Source organism: Phalacrocorax aristotelis, chromosome 1, assembly GCF_949628215.1.
Source record: "Phalacrocorax aristotelis chromosome 1, bGulAri2.1, whole genome shotgun sequence".
In the NCBI taxonomy this organism is placed as follows: Eukaryota; Metazoa; Chordata; class Aves; order Suliformes; family Phalacrocoracidae; genus Phalacrocorax; species Phalacrocorax aristotelis.
This window is the reverse complement of record NC_134276.1, coordinates 151222230-151244713: the sequence shown is the minus strand read 5'-3', so window position 1 is coordinate 151244713 and position 22484 is coordinate 151222230. Positions and strand designations below refer to the sequence as shown.

At 38.9% G+C, this 22484-nt stretch overlaps 1 protein-coding gene across 6 annotated transcripts in view; it reads left to right on the top strand.

Moving 5' to 3' along the window:
- Positions 1-22484, top strand: part of WNK1 (WNK lysine deficient protein kinase 1) — a 106324-nt gene that overhangs the window by 13222 nt on the left and 70618 nt on the right. The gene's annotated exons all lie outside the window — the stretch shown is intronic.

Sequence of the window (22484 nt, the reverse complement as noted above, 5' to 3'; positions counted from 1 at the left end):
GGTGAAAGCACCCTTAGATTCTAAACCATGTAAGTAATAAGTTTTTGAATTGGAGATGCTGATAAACTGATTCAGAGGAATCTGCTAGAACTCTGGTAGTTCTTTTCTCATGTATGAAAACTAACACTAGTGCAAACAGTAATTACCTCAAATGGTGAAGCAAAGAAAGGGTTCAGGTTTGTGAAGAAAGCCGAAGTAGCTTTAGATTAGGTTGTGCTAACCAAAGGAAGTATGCCAGGATCAGCTGTGCTAAAGCAGCTAGCTGTACTTTCAATGACAGCAAAATAACTCCCAAAATTCTTTCTGTGGTAGCCTCTGCTATTACTATTATTGCAAATTGCTGGTTGGTGTTCTGGATTGTTTAACTGAAGGTTTACTTCACTGCAGTTCTTCAGTGGTTTGACCTCTGTCAGAAAACAGTTGTGGCTTCTAATGTGGCAGCTTATAAGATAATACAGAATTTCTAAAGTATGCTTGTGTTGTGTGATTTTACTGTTGTATCACATCCAAGATAATATGTTGCTCAACTTCTGATCTCGATAACTTTTTGCAACAAACCACATGGTTTGGCTAAACTTGTAAAATTTGAAGGAGTGCAACTGCTCTGTCTGAAATCACTGATAAATACCAGGTCATGACTCAACTGATATGCATGTTAACTAGGTTCATGTGGATGAGTGCAGTTAAAAACTACCAGGCTGTAAGCATAGTGATGTTTTAAGGAGTATGAAATCTGAGGAAGTTGGCGTTGGAATTCAGAATGGAAAGAATGAGTTGGTTGATGATGTAGAAAACTATTTTCCACTTTCCCTTTGACTTCTGTCCTTATCTTCTCTGGCAATAATATGCAGGGAAATGGTATCTTTTGTTTTTCTTGTTCCTGTGTGGGAATGGTAATTGTTCTTGCTTCTTACCTGTTCAGGAAGTATTCTCATTCCTCCCCCACAACAAAACACTGTATCAGTCATTGCCAATGTTGCTTTTTTGTTTTATTTTCTAACTTTGGCCTTCCTGAATCCTCTTGTGGTCCCTGTATAAGCCATCTGGCAAAACAAGGGTTGTTTTCACCCTGCCCTGCTTGCACTCTGGAATGAAGCAGATTTTGTATCTGTGTCTGTGTTCACTACCCTGTGTAACAGAATAATGAGCATTGTTAAAACCTGCATCTAAATTTTGACTCCTGGAGCTGCCTTCTTCCAAACTTAAATTTTCCAGCTGGTAAGTTAATCTCATACATGGAAATGTGCTTACGGTTCTCTTGGGAATTTGCCTTATACTCTTCCCTTCTCCCTTCCCCCTTCTCAAGCCAAATCTCTTTCCAGGAAGGGGAAAAAATCCATGGACTAGATTGAGCTTCAGCTGAATAGGGTGTCTCATTTCAGATATACTTTCTGCTGCTTCTCAAATGACCAAAACATAAGTGACAGCTGAGTTGTCTGTTTGTCGTGGGTCAAGGGCAGTCCAGCTCAGCAGTTTCCCTTTCCTCTTCCCTGAGTTTTGTTTGGAAGCAGTAGTGAGTTGCCATTCTATATAGTCATCTCTTGTCATGAAGACCAGATGGAAATACGTCAGTTGTTTCATGTATAAATACTCAGTCCAACAGCTGTGAGTTTATCAGGAGTCACTGGGATCACAAGTTGGTGACCAAATTGTTAGTTTAGAGGGCTGTAAGCATTACTCCAGCTTGAAATAAAGCTGTACTATGAAACTCTTAGAAACAGTCTAAGACTTGCTGAAAGGAAAAATGAAGTTGAACCACTTAAATGCAAATTTTTTTTCCAGGTGAAGTTACAATTCATTTTCTAGAGTATTACAGAAGTCCTCTTATACTTATGATAATGTTTCAGCCACTGATGCCGGATTTTATGGATGCTGTTCCAAAAGTAGCTGGAAGGATTGCTCTGAAATCTTCCAATTGTCTCTTTTCCTTTTTTAGTTTTACTAAGTAAGAACTTATCTCCACTATTATCTAGTGGTCTTTTGGCCAGTTGATAATCCTCAGTCTGTGTTTCAATATGGATTTCTAGCAAAAAAGCTGAGATACTTGATGTGATCCCAGCTAAAAATGAATCAAATGTAATGAGATTTGTAATAAATCTACTTGACACTGATAATTAAGGGGGTTAACTTGACTTTGCAGGTTGCAGAGGGTTTTTGCTGCCATCCATGTGCAAATAAGCCTTGATTTATTCCAATAATATTGAGAAAGGGGGGTGGAAGTCTGCCAGTGACCATTGGCTGTTTGGTTGCAAAATGCAATGTGTTGCATGGGCTGCTGAGCATAATGTGAAACAAAGTGCCATAAAAAACCTTGAGCGCTAAGTACATGACTGAAAAAACATTTTAATGGGAGAATGGGCATGGTCATTAACTTAAAATAGCATCTCTGCAGAAAACTAACATAAAGCAAGATTGTTGTTCTTCACTAGTGAAGAGTGCAGTGTATAGGACTGAAACTGAATTAGAAATAAAGCAAAAATTTGCAGTAACTCAGACTTAGGCAAAAAAAAACCAACCCCAAACCACCAAGCAGTGAAATTGGCCATGTTTTAGTCAAACCACCTGCTTCTCAAACCTTGAGAGGAGATTGTCTGATGCTCTATAAAGCTTTCTAGTTCGAAGGGGTACTTAAGATATTTTTTGATGTCTATGGTTAACACCTTTAGACAATGGAACAATAAATGCAATGACCACAGTATTAACTCTGTGGGCTTCAAATAAAAAAGAAAAACACCAACCAAAAAAACCCCAAACCAACCAAAAAAAACCAACAAAAAAAAAAAAACCCCAGAAAACCACCCAAACCCCTAAACATTGTCTGATTGAGTTGCTTTGTCTTCATAAATCTCATTTTGCTTCCATGTACGCAGTGTTTCAGAAATGGTTTTCTTCTGGCTTCTAGGACTGACTAATGCAGTGCCTGTGTGGTGGAAGCCCTTGCAGCCAGTATGAAAGAGGTGATTTGCAGCTCTAGAGGTTTGGGGAGGCTGAAGCTGTTCTGGAGTCCTTTAAAGAGGATTTTGTTACCTTTGAATGGCACGTGTCCTTCAGTGAAAGCCTTCTGTTGTGCTTTGAATCCATACAGTTGGTCTGGATGATGGGATCTGAGAGCGTGCTTTTCACTGATATATTGATGGCGTTTATGAATATATGTTTTTAAAAGTCTGCAACTTCCTTGGTTCAGAATCATGATGACTTTACTTCTCCCTGTTCTCTGACATTTAAGTTGTCTGGGATGGGTCATATTCTGATAAACATTGGTGTTTTTTCAGCCATATATTGATGTGTGATCTCTTGCTTTGGTGTCAAAGCTCTAGGAAGAGGTTTCATCTGGAACCTCATCTGAAGGGCCATTTTCTAGTTTAGTGTCAAGTTTACAGTTTGAGGGTCTGGGAGTCATCGGCATGTGCTCTTAAAAATAGCAAGTATAGCTGTTAGCCTAGCTGTCTTTTGTGGATTTTGAACAATCTGTTAGATATGGTAGGATAACAAAATATCTTGAGCCTTGAATGATGACTTCTGTCAAGCAGAGATCAAGGGTCATGGTGCTATTTACTTTACCACATCTTGGGATGCATTAATCAAAGATAAGAGGGGTCGACTGTCTTATTGAGGAAACAGTTGAATTAATTTGCCTTTTTATCAGTTTAGTTCCACTTTTTTGTAAACATCTGTGGCTATTGTGTTGTTTGGTTTTTAGATCTTCCTGATGGTGGAGACTATTTGTATCTAGCCACATGCCCATATTACCCCAGAGTATCTAATAGGATTATGACTGTTGATGGTATAACTTGGAGACTCCAGTTAAGAGCACTTTTTGTTCCCTTCTCCTGTTGAAATACTTGCCATGATTTTTTTTCTTCAGTGTTCCTACATGATTCGTGCTGTAGCATCTATGGAAAAAGTTTGATTGGGTGCGGAGCCTTGGTTTCATTTGTCTTGTATCTTGGCCTCTAACTCAATGTCTGACTAGCATTAATGATATTGTATAAGCTAACTGTAGGGATCCAACTGGTTATTCCATGACAAGCGTGCCACTTTCACTGAAAGAAGTGGTGCAGAGGAAACTTAAGGACTGAAGATGACTTACCAGTAGACTTGAGTGGCACTGCAGCTACTTCCCATAGATGTTACTGATGTGGGGCAATATCAGGTTATTGTGCCTTATAGGCTGTGGATGTCAAGTGTGGTTTGCTTTGATCCTGAGGGTCAAGGAGGTGATGTGTATTGTCTAGTCTCCTATCTTACTGTTTCCTCTTATCATCCTCCAAGAAGTGAACTTACCCCACTGGATTACTTGCAGATCTAATTTGGATATTGCAGCTGTGGAACTTTGGATAGAAAACACCTTGTGGAGTTACTAAACGGTAGTTTAAAGGGCTGAGGTTCATGTGTTACATTTGGACTGTTGCGCTTTAGAAAGCGCAACCTGTAAAGCATTAATAGCTTTCTGATTTTATTCAGAAAAGGACCTGCAAGTGGAGCAGTAGCTACTAGCTCTTTTCAGTAACTCAATTCTAAAAGCATTAGACTAGTATGGTCTGGTGCCGAGTAGCTAAAAATCCAAGCATTATAGTAGCATTGAGATGAAGTTGCAGAAGAGAAGTTTTGGGGAGTTCTTTGGGTGAAGTGACATGAAGAGACATCTTGCTTTTGAAGCCCCTCTGAGCATTGCTGGTAAAAATCTCACCTCAGCAATTTAGTATTTGAATTTTCGGTGCAAGACTTGATGACAGTGCCTAAAATGATTATTACTAAGCTGTATATAACTGAATTACTTTGCATTACCACTCATCGGTTGGCATAATGTGCAAGTTGATACCTATTTTGCTTCTTCTGGAAGTATGAATATTTTTGTATTTGTCTTTCAAGTTCGTAATGGGCTGGATTCCTTCAGTAGAACTGCTGACATTAATCTAAGGGACAACATGTATCTTTTCCCACATGAGTGCTATCCTTGTCAGTCACTAGAAGTACTATTAAAATTTTCTTTAATGCCACAAAACATTCTGTTTTTAACCTGGACTTGTAGTGAAATGAAAAGAGTCTGTGACTGAGAGCCCAGAACTGAGAAATCAGTTGTATATATTGTTGTAATACTGTTGAGTTAGCGCAGTGTATGTGGATGCATGTGCTTAACATGAATGTCAGTCAGGTGTGTTTTTTCTCTTGACAGTGTGAATACAGGTCACTCATCCAGTGTTAGGAAACTGCTTACTGAATTTGGTTACTGCCATTTTTGGACTGCACAGTCAATCAAGCAGATCGAGAGGTCACCTCCGTAGCATAAGCATGAAACTTTCTTGGAGATTGGGTCTGTACTTTTGCAAGCTGTCTTTGGAAGAAATGTGTTGGCAATGCTCTATATTTACATAGTGGTCATCTACTTTTGAATTCTTTACCAGGACATGTAGGGCTAATACATTAGGTAGCACCACTTCTGTTTGATTCCTGTCATAAGATCCCGCTTTCAGTTGCGCAACTGGTGTGTACCTTAACCACCTGGGCTGCAAGTTTTCAAGCCATGTGTCTGTCTGTCGCTTAATTGTTTAAGAAGCTTCAGCCAAGATGGTCCAGATGCTTCAGAGAAAAGTTGCTTTGTTACATCGATTGGTGCCTTAAGCTTTTTTAATTCAGTTGTGAAGCAGGGACCTAAAAGAAGTGTTGAGACAGGTGGGTTGTCCTTGAGCTGAGGAAGTATTTCCAAGTAAATAGTTTTCGGATAATAAAGCTTTAAAATAAGTGACACTTTCTAGATTAGACTTACTTGGATACTATCTTTTTTTAAACTCTGAAGACTTGATCCATGTTCTAGCCTACTAGTAGTTCATGTTAGCATCCATATGATGCCATATGAAGCAGTTTGTTCAAGTTACAATGCATGTTGGCTTTGTCTTAAAAATTTATAATTACTTTGTGTACAGCATGTGCAAGTCAAACCCTCATGATGGGAAATGAAAGCAAGCTGTACAATGTGCAATATAATTCAGTTCCCTTGTTTGTGTTGCAACTGTTTAAGCCAGTAAAGTTTAATATCCTTAAAATGGCTTGCTTCATCAGGACGTAAGTTTCTCTGGAGGAATAGGAATTGAACTTTTCAAGTAAACCTTTTGTGGAACAACAGCCTCTATTTTTGCAGAAGCAGCAGCCTTTGCAGTTATTAACCTCAGTGTTCAGGTGATGAAGAACTAGCTTTGGTACTGGTATGTTGTAGTTAGTCATGCAAACATTTGTGAAATTATACTGCTTAAATGGCTTTATAGTAAATTTACATCTTGCAAAGTGAATATTTTTATTTTAAAAGCAAATGCCATTGTCAATCTGTCTGCTTTCCCACAAGCCTTGAAGGAAAAAATATATGGATAGAATGGAATTTTCTTTACTAGATTTAGTAATTATCCTTTTCTAATGTATTTTAAAATACAGGAGTTAGTATGTTTAGTTTGGCCTTTTAAATACCTTTTGGATTTTTAACATCAAAATAGACTCTTGATCTTCAGGATTTAAGTGAAATAGGGCCACTAGTGAACACTGTTGCTATACAGACTGCAGTTAGATAAATGTTTGGTTTTTTATGATAGTAGTCATGATTGTGCAGAGGGAGGGGAAAAATAAAAGCCCAAAGAAATGTATGTAAATGAAACAAGTGCAAGAAATCTAAACAATCTAAACATAGCTATAATCAGAGTAGCATTTAACTGCTTTTAGTTTTGTTCTAGTGTTTAGTGTCTAGCACATTGTATGGGAATACCTTTTTAATTAGCTCAGAGCCAGGTCTGTGCTATGTCTAATGTTTGCCTCTCCTGGGAAGTGAAAACTTGACAGTGCTTTGGAAGTGTTGGCAGGAGCTTATAATAGGAAAAGGCAGTTATCCCTTGGATTACCTGGAAATTGTTCCCTCCATTTTTTTTTTTTAAATTACATTCTGGGTACTTGTAGCTATAGTATCTTCTCTGGTCATAAGATTTCACCGTGTTCTCACGATACCATCCCGTTCCACTGTCTGTTTTGGAAATAACATGTATTTTGGAGAAGAGCATCCTATTTCTACAAGGTAGATCACTGCCAATAGATCTCTTGTGAAGTCCTTATTTAGATGCAAGCATACCGACATTGGCTGAGATAAGGGTTCATAGCAGCACAAATTTCAGTTTCCACCTTGCAGCCTTATATATGTGACTAATACTGAAACAGAGATTTTAGGACTGAGTCAGCAATTTAGTATGTTGAAAGTGCTCAGGCTATCTCAGCTTGGTTTGTACTGAGCATTAATTTATGTGGATGTAGAGTAAAACTGATTGGTTATGTGAACCTTCAACAGAAGGTGACTAAGTATGGACCAGGTCTGTCTGAGAAAGTGTACTTTGAAATAGCAAATTACAAGAGAGTTTCTGTGAGATACAACATGTGTTGGAAGTATAGGAGAGATTAAAATAGCATCAAAAAGCTAGCAGCCTCTGTAGACAAAGTGCTCAGGGCAAGAGCAAGCAGAGGGGGAACTGCAGTTCTTTGTTTGCAATGCAGTCTGGATTTTATTACTTGCAAAGTGAAATCACACGGGGAATGTCTGTTTCTGATGGACAGCTACATTGCAACTCATTAAGAAGCCTGTTCATAAAGTTTTCAGCCTGCTAACCGCTTTGAGGATAGGACTGTGACTCTGAGACTGATTCATCTGTCCAGCTCCTGCTTATTGGACAGCCTGTTGTTCTCATCCCTCTTTCACAATTGCAGGCTGTTAAGTATTGATATTGGAGCAGTTAATAATAAATTTTGAGTTTTAAAACTTGACACTTTGTACTCTAATGTTATTGCTGGCTACTGAAGCCTATTTCCAATATTTCTGACGTGCTGCAGCAGCAGGTGCTTATCCCTGGCTCTCATTTCTGGTAAACACTTAAAAAAATGAGGAGCAGTTAAAGTACTTGCCTTCCCTGTCTGCCTCTTGTAATAATTCAATTTTGTGGCCCAAACTAAGCAACTTGAAGTTCTAAGCACAAAACTCTGTGGTGGCAACAAGAAAACTGTCTTAAGAATTCTCGTGTTTTGAGGATTTAAAACTATCTAATGACACTAACAGCTTTTGATCCTGTAGCAAAAGAGGTCTTAAAATTGGACTCCCAAGAGACTATTTGACACAGCTGTCCCTTGAAAGTACTGAGGTCTCTATTTGGATTGTAGCCATCTTGTGGAAAAAATTATTTTATATTGCAGTGGTAGGGTCTTAAGGAGAAAAAATGAGAGCTACCTGCTACTCTTCAGAAGGAACTGGTGAGGTTCTCACCAATATGTCTAGATACTAAGCATTCAAACATTAGAATTTTCATTGGAAAGTTTAGCTTGGCACTTGAATTGTTTCCGAGTTAATTGAAGAAAATGTGGGAGTGGCAACAGAGGATGGACAAAGGAACTGGTTCTCAGGTGCTTCCAGACTGCTGCTTATATGGACTTTGTCCTGCTTTACTCATATCCTGTTGCCTGGTAGTTGGGCAGAAGGCTCTTATTCTGAAAATGAATATGGCTGCTCTATTAAATACCTGTCTAGAGATCTATCTGGGTCTTGTCTCTGCGTGTGAAAAAGGGGTCTCATGTAGCCTCAGTTGCCTCAAGAGTGGGTAAAGATAAGCCTTGACTGACCTTTCTAGCAAGAGTAAGCCTGTGTACTTAAAGTAGTAACTCTAGTAGATTTGAGACTAAAACCAGGTCGGAGTGTCTAGTATCTTTATGATACTGTCTTTAGCATAATTAAAATTGTTTTACTAGGATGTTGTTTGGCGTTGTGTGGTAGGGCAAGGAATTTAATTTAAACAGAAATACGGAATGTCTCAAATCTGCTTACCCACTCTTATCCCCACAGAAATGTAGTTATTCTGCTGAAGCAAGGGATGCAGCACCAGAACACTTATGCAGCTTTTCTGAGAAACCACTTTCATTTGAATTCCAGCTTCCGTGACTTCTTGTGTATGCAGAGTTGCTGAACACATAAGAGTATGCTTCAGACGGAGCCACAGTGCAAAAAATGTTTTCAGATAACTCTTTGGCTAAGGAAACTTTTTCAGTGTTAAACATGATTACTAATTTTGGTATATGATGCACAGAACATCAGATATTTCACTGTATGGAAAGAGTATTTGAATCTTAAATTTACTTTTAATGCTTTTTAGTTCACAACTAAAATTAATTTTGAACTGTGGGCAGAGTTCTTCAGTGTGACAAAGTAGGAGGTAAATTGAAAACGAAGAAGCATGTTTACAGGTTGTGATGACCCATTTAAGGTAGGCCCTTTGGACCGTGACATCTCAGGCATTATAGTTTGTCTTCAAGAAATTCCTTCAGTGTTCCTCTTCAAACAATTGAAATAAAATGGCACCAGACCAAGGACAGACAGTATGTGACTAAAGCACAACATAATGAGAAACAGGCTTTTTGGATAAGCTGTAACAGTTTGAATAGCTGATCTGTAGATAGGTCGTGGTGAGTATCTGAGGTTGTCTAGGTCATGGTTTGTGTTCTGGCAGTGCAGGATATTCCCAGTAGTATTCTTCAGAAAAAAACCCAAACTTATTTTAATACAGACTAGCCTTACCAATGGCAGTACTACCGTATATAGCCCCCAAATTCCAAGAATAAAAATCCTGAATATTCATCCCAAACTTCTAGCAATTTTCCCTAGCTGTCTGCTTTGAATCACCTTGGAGATGTCACTGTTGACAATATTTCATCTCAGCTGTCTTGTGACACTAAATTTAAGTTGTCAAAGCCGCCTCTTGCAGGTGGATCCAACAGTTAAGGGTTTGGTTTTTGTTTTTCAACTTCTGTAAAGATAGTCCTGTTATGTCCAAGGTGCACGTGTTATTACCTTGATTTACCACACAGCAAAACACTCACTGTTTTTATATATTGTATTCTGTGTTGCTTTAGATAACAGGAGCTGACTGGTCCCTCCATCTGCATTTCAATTACACTGTGTTCTCTCTTGTATTTGAACTCATTTTACTATTATTCAGGGTTGAACTGTAAGCCAATATCTGCTTCTGGATGCAGAGTACGCTTCATCATGCCAGCTTTCTTAGTTGTTCATCCTACCACTTGCCTACTGTTAAATATTTGAGTGTTTTCTTTCTCCTGACTTAACTATGCTCAGTTTCCTTGCCTTGTGAAAGATAATGTGCCTATTATTAAATTGACGTATGAGTGGTACATTTGATATTGTCTGAAATATTTCTGACTTTGAGTAGCTTTTTAGATCTACATCTTGTGTGGTGTTTGCCAAGGAAGATGTACATAGTGTGTTGTAAACATAGGTGTGAAAGTCTACAATAAACATGTGAGTGATGCAAGAACCTGATTTCATAAGTCAACCTGTCAGGTAAGTACAGAAAAATTATTACTGCTTCTCTTTGTGAGAAGCCTGATATGAACATGGGCATTCTGGAAGATCAGAGGAAGACTGTGTCATTGATGCAGTGAGTCTTAAAAAAAGGAAAATGTGCTCCTCCAAAGTGTTCTAGGACTTTTATCTTCGAAATGCTAATACTAGTATTTATGCAAGGTATTCCTGAGACCTGATCTAGAATTCAAACTTTGTTCACCCCATAAAACTCCGTTTGTGGAACTCTTTAGTCTTTCTCTACATGAGATCTCGTTTTGATTTCGTTTATCTTACAGGAACATGTGGAACACCTGGCAATTATTTGAGGGGTTTATGATAAATCCCTGGAGGATCACTGAATGAGATATCCAAATGAGAGATGTCTGGCATGGTTCTCTAGTGATTACTGTAAGGATTTTCTCTTGGCTGCCAGTACTTGGCCTACACTTTGTATGTCATCCTGTCATAACTGCTAGTAATCCACAAGTTTGTAAATTAAATGAAGTACTTTTTTTTGGATGCATTTGCAAGAAAAGAAGCAAAGCTGGGAAGATTAACTCCTCTAGTGTAATCAGACTGCATATGCAATATACATACTGATGTAGTATGTAAACTTGAAGCTAATGTGTACTGCAGGCTGATGTGAGTTCATTTTACAACTGGAGGAGTGCAGGGGCCAGCCTTGCAGGGACTGCTGCTTAAATACTTGCATAGACAAGTTTATTACCTCTAGGCTTTATGCTGGGATTTTTTGCAAAGGAACTAGTTGGAGGTACAGGAACACTACTAGTACTTGTGTACCTCCTACTTTGATGGTTAAGTCTTTGGAGTCACCTTGACACTTCTGCATGGTTTCCAACCAGCACATTGATGCAACTTTTCAGCAAATTGGAAAGTGGAGATAGGTAACTCCTTCCATTTGCCAACAGCTTTGTGAAGTATAGGATGAATAACTGTAGTATGTTTTTGATTTTCTGAATGGATTTGCCTGTATCAGAATTGGTTAAGTGTTCACCCTATGTTCTAGACATGTATCTACTCATAAAAGGACTTTTATGGTCATACAGAAATATGTGAAACAAAAGCTACAGTTGCTCTCTTGATGCAATGAGTTAATAAATCTGTAAGGGAACCAGAATGGATTGTGGAGGAGGCTTTTTTCTGCAGTATTGTCACCCCCTGAATGGAGAATTGGATTTTCATAGTAAAATTAAACAGAGATGATTGGATGTTCCTTCCCTCTTGCTGACAAAGCAATCAATTCAGTGCAAAATGAGAATTGATGGTGACCCTCAACTTCTAATGAGGCATCTGAGCCAAGTGACAAGATGGTCCAGCTGGTTAACAGCTCATCAAGTATTCACTTCAGCTAACACTTTAATTCTGTAATAAGCTGTATATAATAAATGTAAGCCTGATTGTGAACTGGTACAGATAGCAAACGTATCCATTTATCTTACATGGATCAAATAGCACTTTAAAAATGAAAATAAATACATGAGCTCTCTTTTATAATACTAATTATTTTTGCATAGGCTGGCATTTTGATTACTGTTCCTTATGTTTAGCCTCTCAGGATGAATAAATTGAATAAAACTGTTAGCCATCTTTTTTTCTAGACTTTTCTGCAAGGAAACACAAATGCTGCCTAGAGCAACCCTAGAATAGTAATGACCGAAGCCTAAACAGTTGCTTGCTGTTCTTAGACCAGATTCCTGAGGACCTGAGAGATTCCAGAGGAGTTCATGTCTAAGCTGTAGGTTTCATATCTACTGTTTAAAATCTTTCTTTTACTGGTTGAGTGGAGAGCAAAGGAAAATATATAATTGATTTGATCAAGTATGAATATAGTCCTTGGCTTACTCTGAAGCTGCTATGTAGTTTTCATGGCTGTATTCTGAAGAGTGCAAGTTTCCCAAAGGAAATTGTGGGATTAGGCAAGGTACTGATTAGTTGTAGTCATTGTTTTCTGTGGGAGTGGAATTTGGTTCAGTTCTTCAGTTTGGCCTGCTTGCTTTGCCTATGAATATTTCTGCTGATGTGAGAGCGTGGGGAGAGTAGTAGTATAGACTTGTGCGTGAATATATACATTAATACAACACAGCTCTAGAAAACAGCTCGTAGTCTACTAGAGACTCATAGGTGGTAAAATGGAGGTGCTTTACTGCCAGGTATGTCCTACTTGTGGTGCTTAAAATTTAAGTGGAAACCTGAAAACCTGCACTGGCTGAATTCTTTGTCTGGCTGACAGGCTTCCAGGCTATTCTAGCCCTTGTGGAGTTGTAAAGGTTCTCTGTCATTATCTTTTCAAGGGGGACTTGAGGTATAGCTGGCTGCCCCAGTGTCTAAGCAGCATTCTTGCATGTATCCATCTGAGTGCTGGGCATGAGCCTTCCCTCTAGTATTGCACGTGGTATTGAAGTGCACTAGTGTAGCAGTGTAGTCACCTTTGGATTGCTGAAAATAAAAATTCCAACAGTGCTACTGTAACAAAAGGTAAACTTTGTTATTGGAAGTTGTACTTTAAGATTTCTTGTGACCTTACATGAGGAGGAAACATTCTGATCTACTGTTGTACTGCAGAGAAACAAAAGTGTTTTTCTCCTGCTAGGTTCATGATGCACATTGTATTTGCATGCTCCTTACAGTTCCGATCCCACTTCTGCCAGTTGTTAAATGTGAGGAAGTGAGGCAGAATGGCTTTGTAACTCAACAGTTTTGTGAGCTCATCTTTGCAGAGTTCCTAACTTCCCTTTTCTTAAAGCATCTTTATTTTTGCGTGTTCTAGTTATTCTTTACTGTCTGCTTCCTGTACAATAACAATATTAGCAGTAGACTTGTTCTCGTGAATCATGGGATCCTGGAAACTTGAGGATTTAGCCAACTTGTTTTTTTTTTTTAGCTGAAGAACTGGAAGGACTGAACAACTGTTACTAGTTACAGATCAGTTGTGTTTAATGATGCTAAAACCTGGTGCAAGCAAGCACCAACTTCAGTTCTGATGCCTCTTGTGTTATCAGGAGACTCTTACTGAGGATGTCTCTTCAAGCATGGGTTAAGTCTATGACATTGCTGCCACCAGGTGTCTTAGATGCTGCTACTACTACTGCTGGCACAGGTGCTACTGCATATGTAGAAATGGGAAGTGACAACATCAGAGGAATATAATTATTGGTGGTGGTCTCCCCCCTTCCCCTGGGGTGATGAATCATACTTCATCAAAACTGACATACAGTTGCAGGATAAACTGGGGAGCGGTGCTAGTATCATTTGGTCAGATACATAGGCTTCCATTGCAGATACTCCCCCTTCAATATTTAGACAAAGTGTTCTTATTTTCTGCAGCTTACTCAAGTATCGGGCTTCCCCCCCCCCCGCCCCGTTAGGATATGTATAATTGACTTCTTCAGAATAAATCCTAACTCAGGAAGGCTTCTGTCTGTTCCTCTTCTATCTGGTCATTGAGAGTTTCATTTCCATCCTCCTCTTCTTCCTGCTATCAGTTTACCCAAATATCATCTCTGCCAAGATATGTGTAATTTGTTTCTTTAATTCTAATCTTCGAGCAGCAGCAATAAGCTTGCACACATTTGCTGTGTCACTTACCTGTATCAGTGGTAAGAGAAAGAAGAACCAAATTTTTGTGTGCGTGTGTTTTTAACTAACTGCATCTTCTAGTGAATTTTGTGTGCTGCGCATTTTGTTGTGCACTGAAATGCCAAAAATGAAAATGAAATGAAAATGAAGAGAATGTACAGGTAAATGCTTTTTACCAGTAAACTGTACAACTAACGCAAATAATCCCTTGACCTTTCACTTAGGAAAGTACACAAGTAGTCAACCTGAAACTTAAAGCATTTTGAACGCTTTCTGTAAGGGGAAGCCTGGAAAAAATACTTACCCTTCATCAGGAACTTTAAAAAGTGTAATAACTGTTTTAAGCCTACATATTTAACGCAATGGAAAAGAGTATATTATACTCTAGCGTTATCTTTTTCAAGGTTATTTGCATACTCCATGAAGACTATCTGTAGCTTATATAAATTGATTCTTCTTGTGGAGACTTTCCAAGCAGCATTATGAAATTGTATTTTCAGTACCTAAGCATTAACTTGGCATTGCTTTTCATTTCGCTACCTGTCCTCAGGAACTTTGTCATTATCAAGCTAAGATGAAGAGGGAAGGGACTGAAGTTTTGGGCCCCTCACTGCAAGAAAGACATTGGGGTGCTGGAGCATGTCCAAAGAGCAGCAATGAAGGTGGTGAAGGGTCTAGAAACAAGTCTTATGAGGAGCAGCTGAAGGAACTGGGGTGGTTTAGTCTGGAGTAAAGGAGGCTGAGGGGAGACCTTTTCGCTCTCCACAGTGACTTGAAAGGAGGTTGTAGCGAGTTGGGTGTTGGTCTCTTCTCCCAAGTTACTTTTGATAGTAGGAGAGGAAACGGCATCAAATTGTGTTGGGGAGTTTAGATTGGATATTAGGAAAAATTTCTTCAGCAAAAGGGTTGCCAAGCACTGGAACAGGCTGCCTGCGGAAGTGGTTGAGTCACCATCCCAGGGGGTATTAGAAAGATGTGTAGATGTGGTGCTTAAGGACATTGTTTAACAGTGGAGTTGGCAGTGCTGGGTTAACAGTTGGACTGGATGATCTTAAAAGTCCTTTCTAACCTAAATGACTCTATGATTCCTAAGTATGGGTTACCAGCATCCAGAGTGCAGGAATACCGAGATCCTTAGATTCACTTACGATTCTATCATATTGATATGATTATCTGCTTTTCTTCCTTTGCAAGTCATTGTTCTGGAACTTCGCAGCCTAATGTGAAGAAATACGTGTATTATAGTCTCCTTTCCCCCCAAACCATGTGACTTTATGCAGCTGTAGAGATGGATCTTTGTTTCTGCATTCCCTAAGTGTGGGTGAGAAAGCAACACTGAAGCAGGGCTAAGTTAAGGACTAACACAACCAGAATTAAGGAAGCAAGCAAACCCTTTCTTCTTAAAAGCTTTGTAGAAGTCTTTGCAGAGCTGTTTCTGGGGATGCATGACTTGGGAGGGATAGTTGAGGAGTTTAAAGGTTGGGAGATACCTAGCCCTCTGAAAGCTGGAGAGGACTTTGGGCGTTGCAGCTTTGTGGCAAGGAAGTGTGACTTTCTGTTCTTGCCTTTGGCGAGTAGCTTTTTGGTTTGGTCTTTCTCCTTTTTAAAGCTTATATTTTGGCTAACGCATGTATTTTTGGGGGGAGAAATAATAATTTATCTAAAGAACAAACAGTGTATAGTAAGGCAGTCTGTTTTAATAGATTATTCCTTATGTGTGGAGTGCAGCCTGGGTGTGTTCATGGCTATGCTCAGGCAGCTCTTGTTCTAGTGACTTTTCATGTGCTACTTTGGGGTATCATGATCTGGCACTCGCTGTCCTCAGTAGCTGCAGTTTTAATGTATTGCTTTTTCTAAACTCTTTTTTACTGAGCTGCTGGCAATCTTCGCAGCTGATGATCTTCCCCGTTGTGCTGAGAGCCCCAAATTACCAAGTGCAAACTTTGGAATCAACTCTTACAGCCTTGTGTAGAGACTGGAGAGACTTGCCTGTGAAAGGTTGACTATTGGAAGGTAGAAGAGCTGTAGCAAGAAACATGCATGAACCAGGAGTTGACTGAAGACTGAATGTCTTCCACTAGATATGCAGACCTGATTTCTAACTCTGGTTAGCTGAAGGTTTATGTAACTCTTCAAACACTATATTATACAACTAAGCTCTTGGGCAGGGCACTCAAATGCTCTGAGGGTTTGAGAAATGCTACTGTCAAATGAAAAAAAAACCCTTGCATGCATACTTCTGGAACAGCAGCTGTTTGGTTCTATTTAATTGGTTTATTGTGTTCAATGATTTGTAGAAAGGTATAGTGGTGGAAGGATCTGTGCAGATCCTTGATCAATTTTCATGTCTGTTGCTGTGCAGGGATGTATTCTGAATAGTCTCTTCCCCCTCCCTTTTTTCCTCTCTACCTAGTCTTTAACACTGGAAAGTCTGAAGTGGTTTATGTGTTGACACAGAAAAGTAGATGAAGTTCTTATGCACTGAAACTTCCATTTCTAGGTACCAACTGTGTAATGTGGAATGATTTTTAAGCTCAGTGGATTCTTTGTTGATATTTCATTAATCTAGCTCAGTGGTCACTGTGCTCATTTTTCCTCTTAACTGCTAGATTTTTTCAAGATGAGAACACTGCAGCCCACAAAGCCTCAGTTCCATTAACAGTGCTGAATATCAGAGCACAGTCTTGCTAGCTTCTCCTCTGATGACCCCTCATTAACCTTGCCTAAAAGGCTTGCAAAGCCTTTCTCATATGCTGCAGAAATGCACACAGAAGAACATTTGTCTCTTCTGTATAATACTTCTTCCCCTGAATAATAGCCTGGGAGCAGCAGTGTCTTACCCTCAAATTTTCAGACATTGGGAAAGCTTGATAAAATGCTGCTTGGTGTAACCTCAGCACAGATAGATAGTCTGAATCACAATCAAGGTAAATTATCTATAATTCAACACTTTGAAGTCTGTCATGGCTGTACATTTTCAGATCACACCATTTGAAGACAGTTCATTGCTACTAATTTTTCTAGTGTGCTTTCTAGTGCATCTCTTCGGGTAAAAGCTACATTGTATTGCTTTAGTGTAGTTTAAAAAAAATATCAAAACAAGCACTAATTGTCCCTGCAATATAGCTATGTAGAATTTCTGGATCTAGTGGTAGGATATGCTGAAAGCTAATAAAACCTGGCTGTAGTACGTAAAATCTCCAGTCTTCTCTGTTTCCTCTTTATTGATTATCCTCCTAATATTGTGGAAGAGGGAACAGCTCTGAATTGTGTAGCAACTCACATACCAAGGTCTTATTTTTTTAAAAAAAATCCAGTTCAAAGTTGACCTCTGTCATCTGTGAGTCTACTTATTTGTAGAAGAGGGAGACCATGGGAAGATTCCTAGGTCAGGTTTGTTCTGTTGTGCATAAAGGTTCCGTGGTGCCTTGGCTGTGTTAACTGTACTTGATATTAAGAAACAGAAAAATCACTTTTAAGAATGAACGGCATGAGTTAGCAGATCTAGTTCCTTCCATGTAGAGTATTTCTCCTGTTGTCCACTTGCTTGGTATCATGTAGCATGTGTTTGAGAGTGCAGTGCAACATGTCTCTTCTGCATAACGGTGCCCATGTAATGCCAGCTGAATTGCCCTAGAATCTAGCTCAGGACATTTGGTGTCAGTAAAAATGGACAGTGGAGGTGAGACCCTTAGTTGAGCTCCATCTGAACGAAGAGCATACTCGTTGCCTGAGCAGAGTACGATGCCTTGCTAAGGTCTCTCTCCTGCTTCAGGTGTCTGAGCGAGGTTCTGCAGCCAGTTGTGGTAGTGTGATGTGCTTTGCAGATGTGTGATTTCTTGTCACAATACTAATAGCACAGAACTCAGAAGGACTGTGGAGAGGTAGAAAGGATAAAGTATGAGAAATTACTTGGTAGACTAATGGCTATGTGAGCAACCATTTGATTTTTAAGATGAATTTATGGGCCAGAAATGTATCTTCTTTCTTCATTAAGGATGCTGAATAGATACTAAACCTTGGCTGAAAAACAATCACCAAAGGAATATAGGCGTTTTTTGCTAATGAGCTTTGGTTTTTGTGGCTTTCTACAATAGGTAACCTTGGGGATGGAGGGTTGTTTTGGGTTGGGGGTTTTTTGCATTTATTTAGGGCACCTAGGTACAGGGGTAAAATGAGGGTAGTAATACTTCTGTGTGTAATTAGTGTTCCTGTAAATGAAGTACAGTACTGAAAGAGTGAGCCTATACCTGGCTTATCATGAATGACCAAGATCCCTGTTTTACACTGAACACCTCTGATAGTTCTTTGCTGACCAAAAGAAATCAGAGGGGAAGTACATGGATAAATGGAAACAGCCAAGAAAAGCTTATTGAATCGTTTTGAGCTAACAATTGTTTCACTTGCTGCCTGTCTCCATTCAGGCCCCTGGCACTGCAGAACCTCGGGTCATGTGCTGGGAAGCCTTGCTGTTTGTCCTGGCTTGTCAAAACAATTTAATGTAGGTGGAAATGAATGAAATGAATGGAGTGGGCTTGATGCATCTGTTTCGGTTTGTTTGAAGGGCAGCCCAGTGATTGGGATGTGACACTGAAGTCCTCTGGGGAACCTACAAGTTCAGGAGGAAGAATGCTGGCCATTTTATAGGATAGCTAAATGCATTTTGGGAAGCAAGCTCTCCTACGGTTTGATAGCTTTGTATATTTTTAAGTATTTGGGCTATTAACTGCTCAGCACGTGCTAACTGAGATACAAGAATGTGATTTGCTAACTTCCTAGATTTAGGACTTTGCCTTGCCTGCCTAAGGTTGCTTCCTTATGGTAAAAATAAGACTGTGGGAGGAGAGAGGGTGTCAACTTGTGCATTTTATTAGTAGGAATTCAAAAACAAATTGGTCTTTGTGGGATAAGATATCAAGCCATATACTACTAACTGTTCATAAAGTGGTGGTTTCTTTATAAAATTGTTGAAGTTTCCCAGGCTTATGGAAAAGCATCTTATGTGTCTTTCTGGCTGTTTGATTTAAAAAAAAAAAAACAACACAAAAAAAACCCCAAACCATTAAATTTGTATACTTTGTGATACTGGAATGTTAAGTTGGTAACCTATAGTTTTGCTTCCAGGTGAAAACAGCTAATACATGCTGAAATGATCCATATATATACCTATTTAGACTGTGAGTTACAAGAAAGAGGCTGCAGGGGATAGATCTGCTTATTTGATTCACCCTTGAGATATTTTAATCAAATGGAGTGCTTATTTTGAATGATACACCACAAACTTTTTTTTGCAGCCTCTTTAGATGTGGAGACAGAGGTGAGGGTCTTATATTCCTGCAAACCCCTGCTCAAAGGCCACAGTGGAATCTGAGTATTGCCCCAAGTAGCTGCCTGTTGGAAAAACATACTGGGTTTCTGAGTCTCTTGGAGTATATACACTTAAAACTGAGGATTGTGAAAGCTGTCTCCTTCCCAGAATCTTGAGAAATGCTGCTTTAAGTTCTCATTAAGTGATGATGGCTTCTTTCTCTCCACTACAGCTCTGCTATGTGGCAACTTTATGTGTAGATTTCATGTGATACCAAGATGTTCTCATTATCCTCCCTTTCCCCAAGTATTCATACCTAATGTGGCTGGTAGCACACTTTCTCAGTCTCCCAAATGACATATGGTGCTCTATTTTCTTGCTTATTTCAATATTTCAGCAGCTGCTTAAATTGCATCTTTGTACAAGAACGAGCACGAAGTTGTCACATTTGCCCATACTAGCAGCTCAAAAGATGCCAAAATGTAGTGTTTGGGATGGGCTTTGTTCTAGACTATCTCTACGCAGTCTGGGAGGTCTTACTGTGTAATATGTTTTAAGGTTCTGGTGTATGGGATACTCAAGTTTTGAAAGAGTATGTGTCACTTCTAAATTGCATGGTAGCCTGTAGGCTAACTATTTGCAGATTGCATTAAATGTAGTTTATACAAGTATAACCAGTCATTGTGTACACAGATTCATTTTGTTGGTATAATTGTACACGAGATCTAATATTTTCCAGAATGCTAGGGTTGTAGTTTTTTTTGAAGTGTATTCACCCTTTTCCGTTACCTAGCATTAGTGTTCCTTTAGGGAAGGAATATAAATAACTGTTATGGATGAGTGTATGGATTGTGTCCAAGGAAATGAGGGTAGTTAAAGGTAGTATGCATTGCTAGTCTTATGAAACAAGTAGCCTCTCAGCTCTGTTTAACGTTCGCTTTTGCTGCTGCAGTATGCTACTGAAGGGTGTGATGTTTCCTTGGTTGCAAAACCATAGCTGTCTTCCCTGGGTGAAATTTGCTGGCCTGTGTTTGTGTCCAGACTTGTCCCAGATTGTTAGGGCACTGTGACTTGCAAACAAGTGTTGAATTAGTATATTGTCACTGTCTTGGCGGTTTTTTTAATGCCAGCACTGAAGTGTTGTCTGTTTTAAACGTCAGACATGTTTGCAGGAACATAGTGCTACCATTGATGTGGCCAGAAAGAGAAATGAGTCAAAATATGTATGCCTGTTGAGAGTCTGTTCGTTGATAAGAGTGATTAGCACTTGTTCGTTTCTGTTTGGGGCTAGTAGTACAGTAGTAGAGAAAACTGAATAACCTTTTAAAGGAGAGTAGGTTTACGTAGATTAAGATGGGAACTTAATGTCAAATATAGTCTAAAGCTGGTTAGTAGTGTTTGTGGTAGATAAGTTGTTAGAATGCACAAAATAAAGGAAATTGAATCCAAATGTATATCTAAAATTTAGGTTTTAGACAAAAACAAATGCCAGTGTTCATGTTATAGCTAAATTTAAAAGTAATTGCAGCCTTTAATTACCATATAAGACTTGGATTTACAGCTATACACTAGTTTTAAAATGTGGATTATATGGGTCAAGTACAGAGGCTGAGAAGAATCTGTTTTATTTTACTGTAAGAATCATTATGTTACTGTGATTTTGTATTGCTTGAAGCATTGAATGTTTCTTAGAAGCACGTGAATTGGTCTGACTGATATACCTATTGCAGCTCACGGGTTTTCTGTATCACAACTGTTTGTAGCAGTCAAGATTAACAGGTCTTGAATAGAAGTTTTGCTGTCTTGTTCATTATAATAAATGGAAAGCTCTTAGATGGATAAGAGAGCTGAAATGGAAGTGTTACTTCCATATTACAAAAACCCCCAGACCTAGAGCAGAGGTGCATAGTTAAATGTTTGTGGAGTGTTTCTGCAAGCATGTTATATTGAAATTTGTGCAAGTATGCTTATGAAGGAGTGAGAAAAGGTGGTAGAGCAAATTTCTGCAGAGTGAAATAGTTACAGGATTGAATGCTTTTGATGTCTATGGACTAAATTTGCAAGGCTTAAGAATTTAGCATCTTCCTAAGAACTGTAAAAGTATGACACTTATAGGTACTGATAAGATACTGATCCCTGAGGTAATTTCAAACCTTTTTTCAAACTTTCTCCTGGAATAACTTTAAACATCTGAAAACTGGAGCTTCGTCTGGAAATTAAGTTTTTCCACGCCCAAAGATACTCTGTGAACCTCTTAGGAAAAAGTTAATGATCTCAGTGACTATAGGATGGTTTAGATATTATCATGGCTGAATGTGTTTTCTCAATAGCATTACTTGTAAGCAAAGGAAGAGGAATTACTGCCTGGAGGACAATAGGTTGTGAGCAGTATAAGTAAACCCTGCCTGTTTTTACTCTCTCCTTGTAATTTGAAAGGAAGTATGGAATGAAGTGACTTAAAATTATTACTCCGATTTGACAAAGAGGTCTTTGGTTATTCCTAAATAACTGTTGAACACAATGATTCTAAAATCTTGAACAGAATTCTTTTAATACAAACTGCATGTGGGTCCAATTTACATCAGTCGATTAATCTGACTGGTTTAACCAGTGCATTGTCAAGCTGAGAACGCTGAATGACAAGAGGAGACTCTTTTCTCTTGCGATGTGCAGCTTATTCTGGTGATAGCTTCTCAGTCTTGACAATATCTGATAGCCGGTTGTTGGTACATAATACAACAGTATTATCCAGGAATGTTTTTTCATCATCTGTCTCTGGCCAAAAGATTGCTTTCTGTCTCTAGTATGAGTTAGGTTTTTGTTTTCCTTGATGCTAGATTACAGGAAACTTGCTCAGTCATGAGGTCATGCTTTTAATCAAAGAAAGTCCAAGTCATTCACTTGTTCTTCTACAGTTATAAGTACATACTATATGTTAGAGAGATTTGATGCTCTACCCCCATATGGAGGCTAATTCCAATCTGTTAGGATTAACTAAAGATTGTTATGTTACAGCCTGAGAGATGCTTTAAATGATCCAGTTTTTTTTTTATTCTTGATCACTTGAATATTTGAGGACATTATGTCCCCCTTCCACCTCAAGTCAGGTAATGACTACATTTATTAGAGTAGGGGAGGAGGAAACGGGAAGAGGAGATAGTCTACAGATTTGCAATTCTTACCTCTGAGAGCAATCAGATTTTAAGA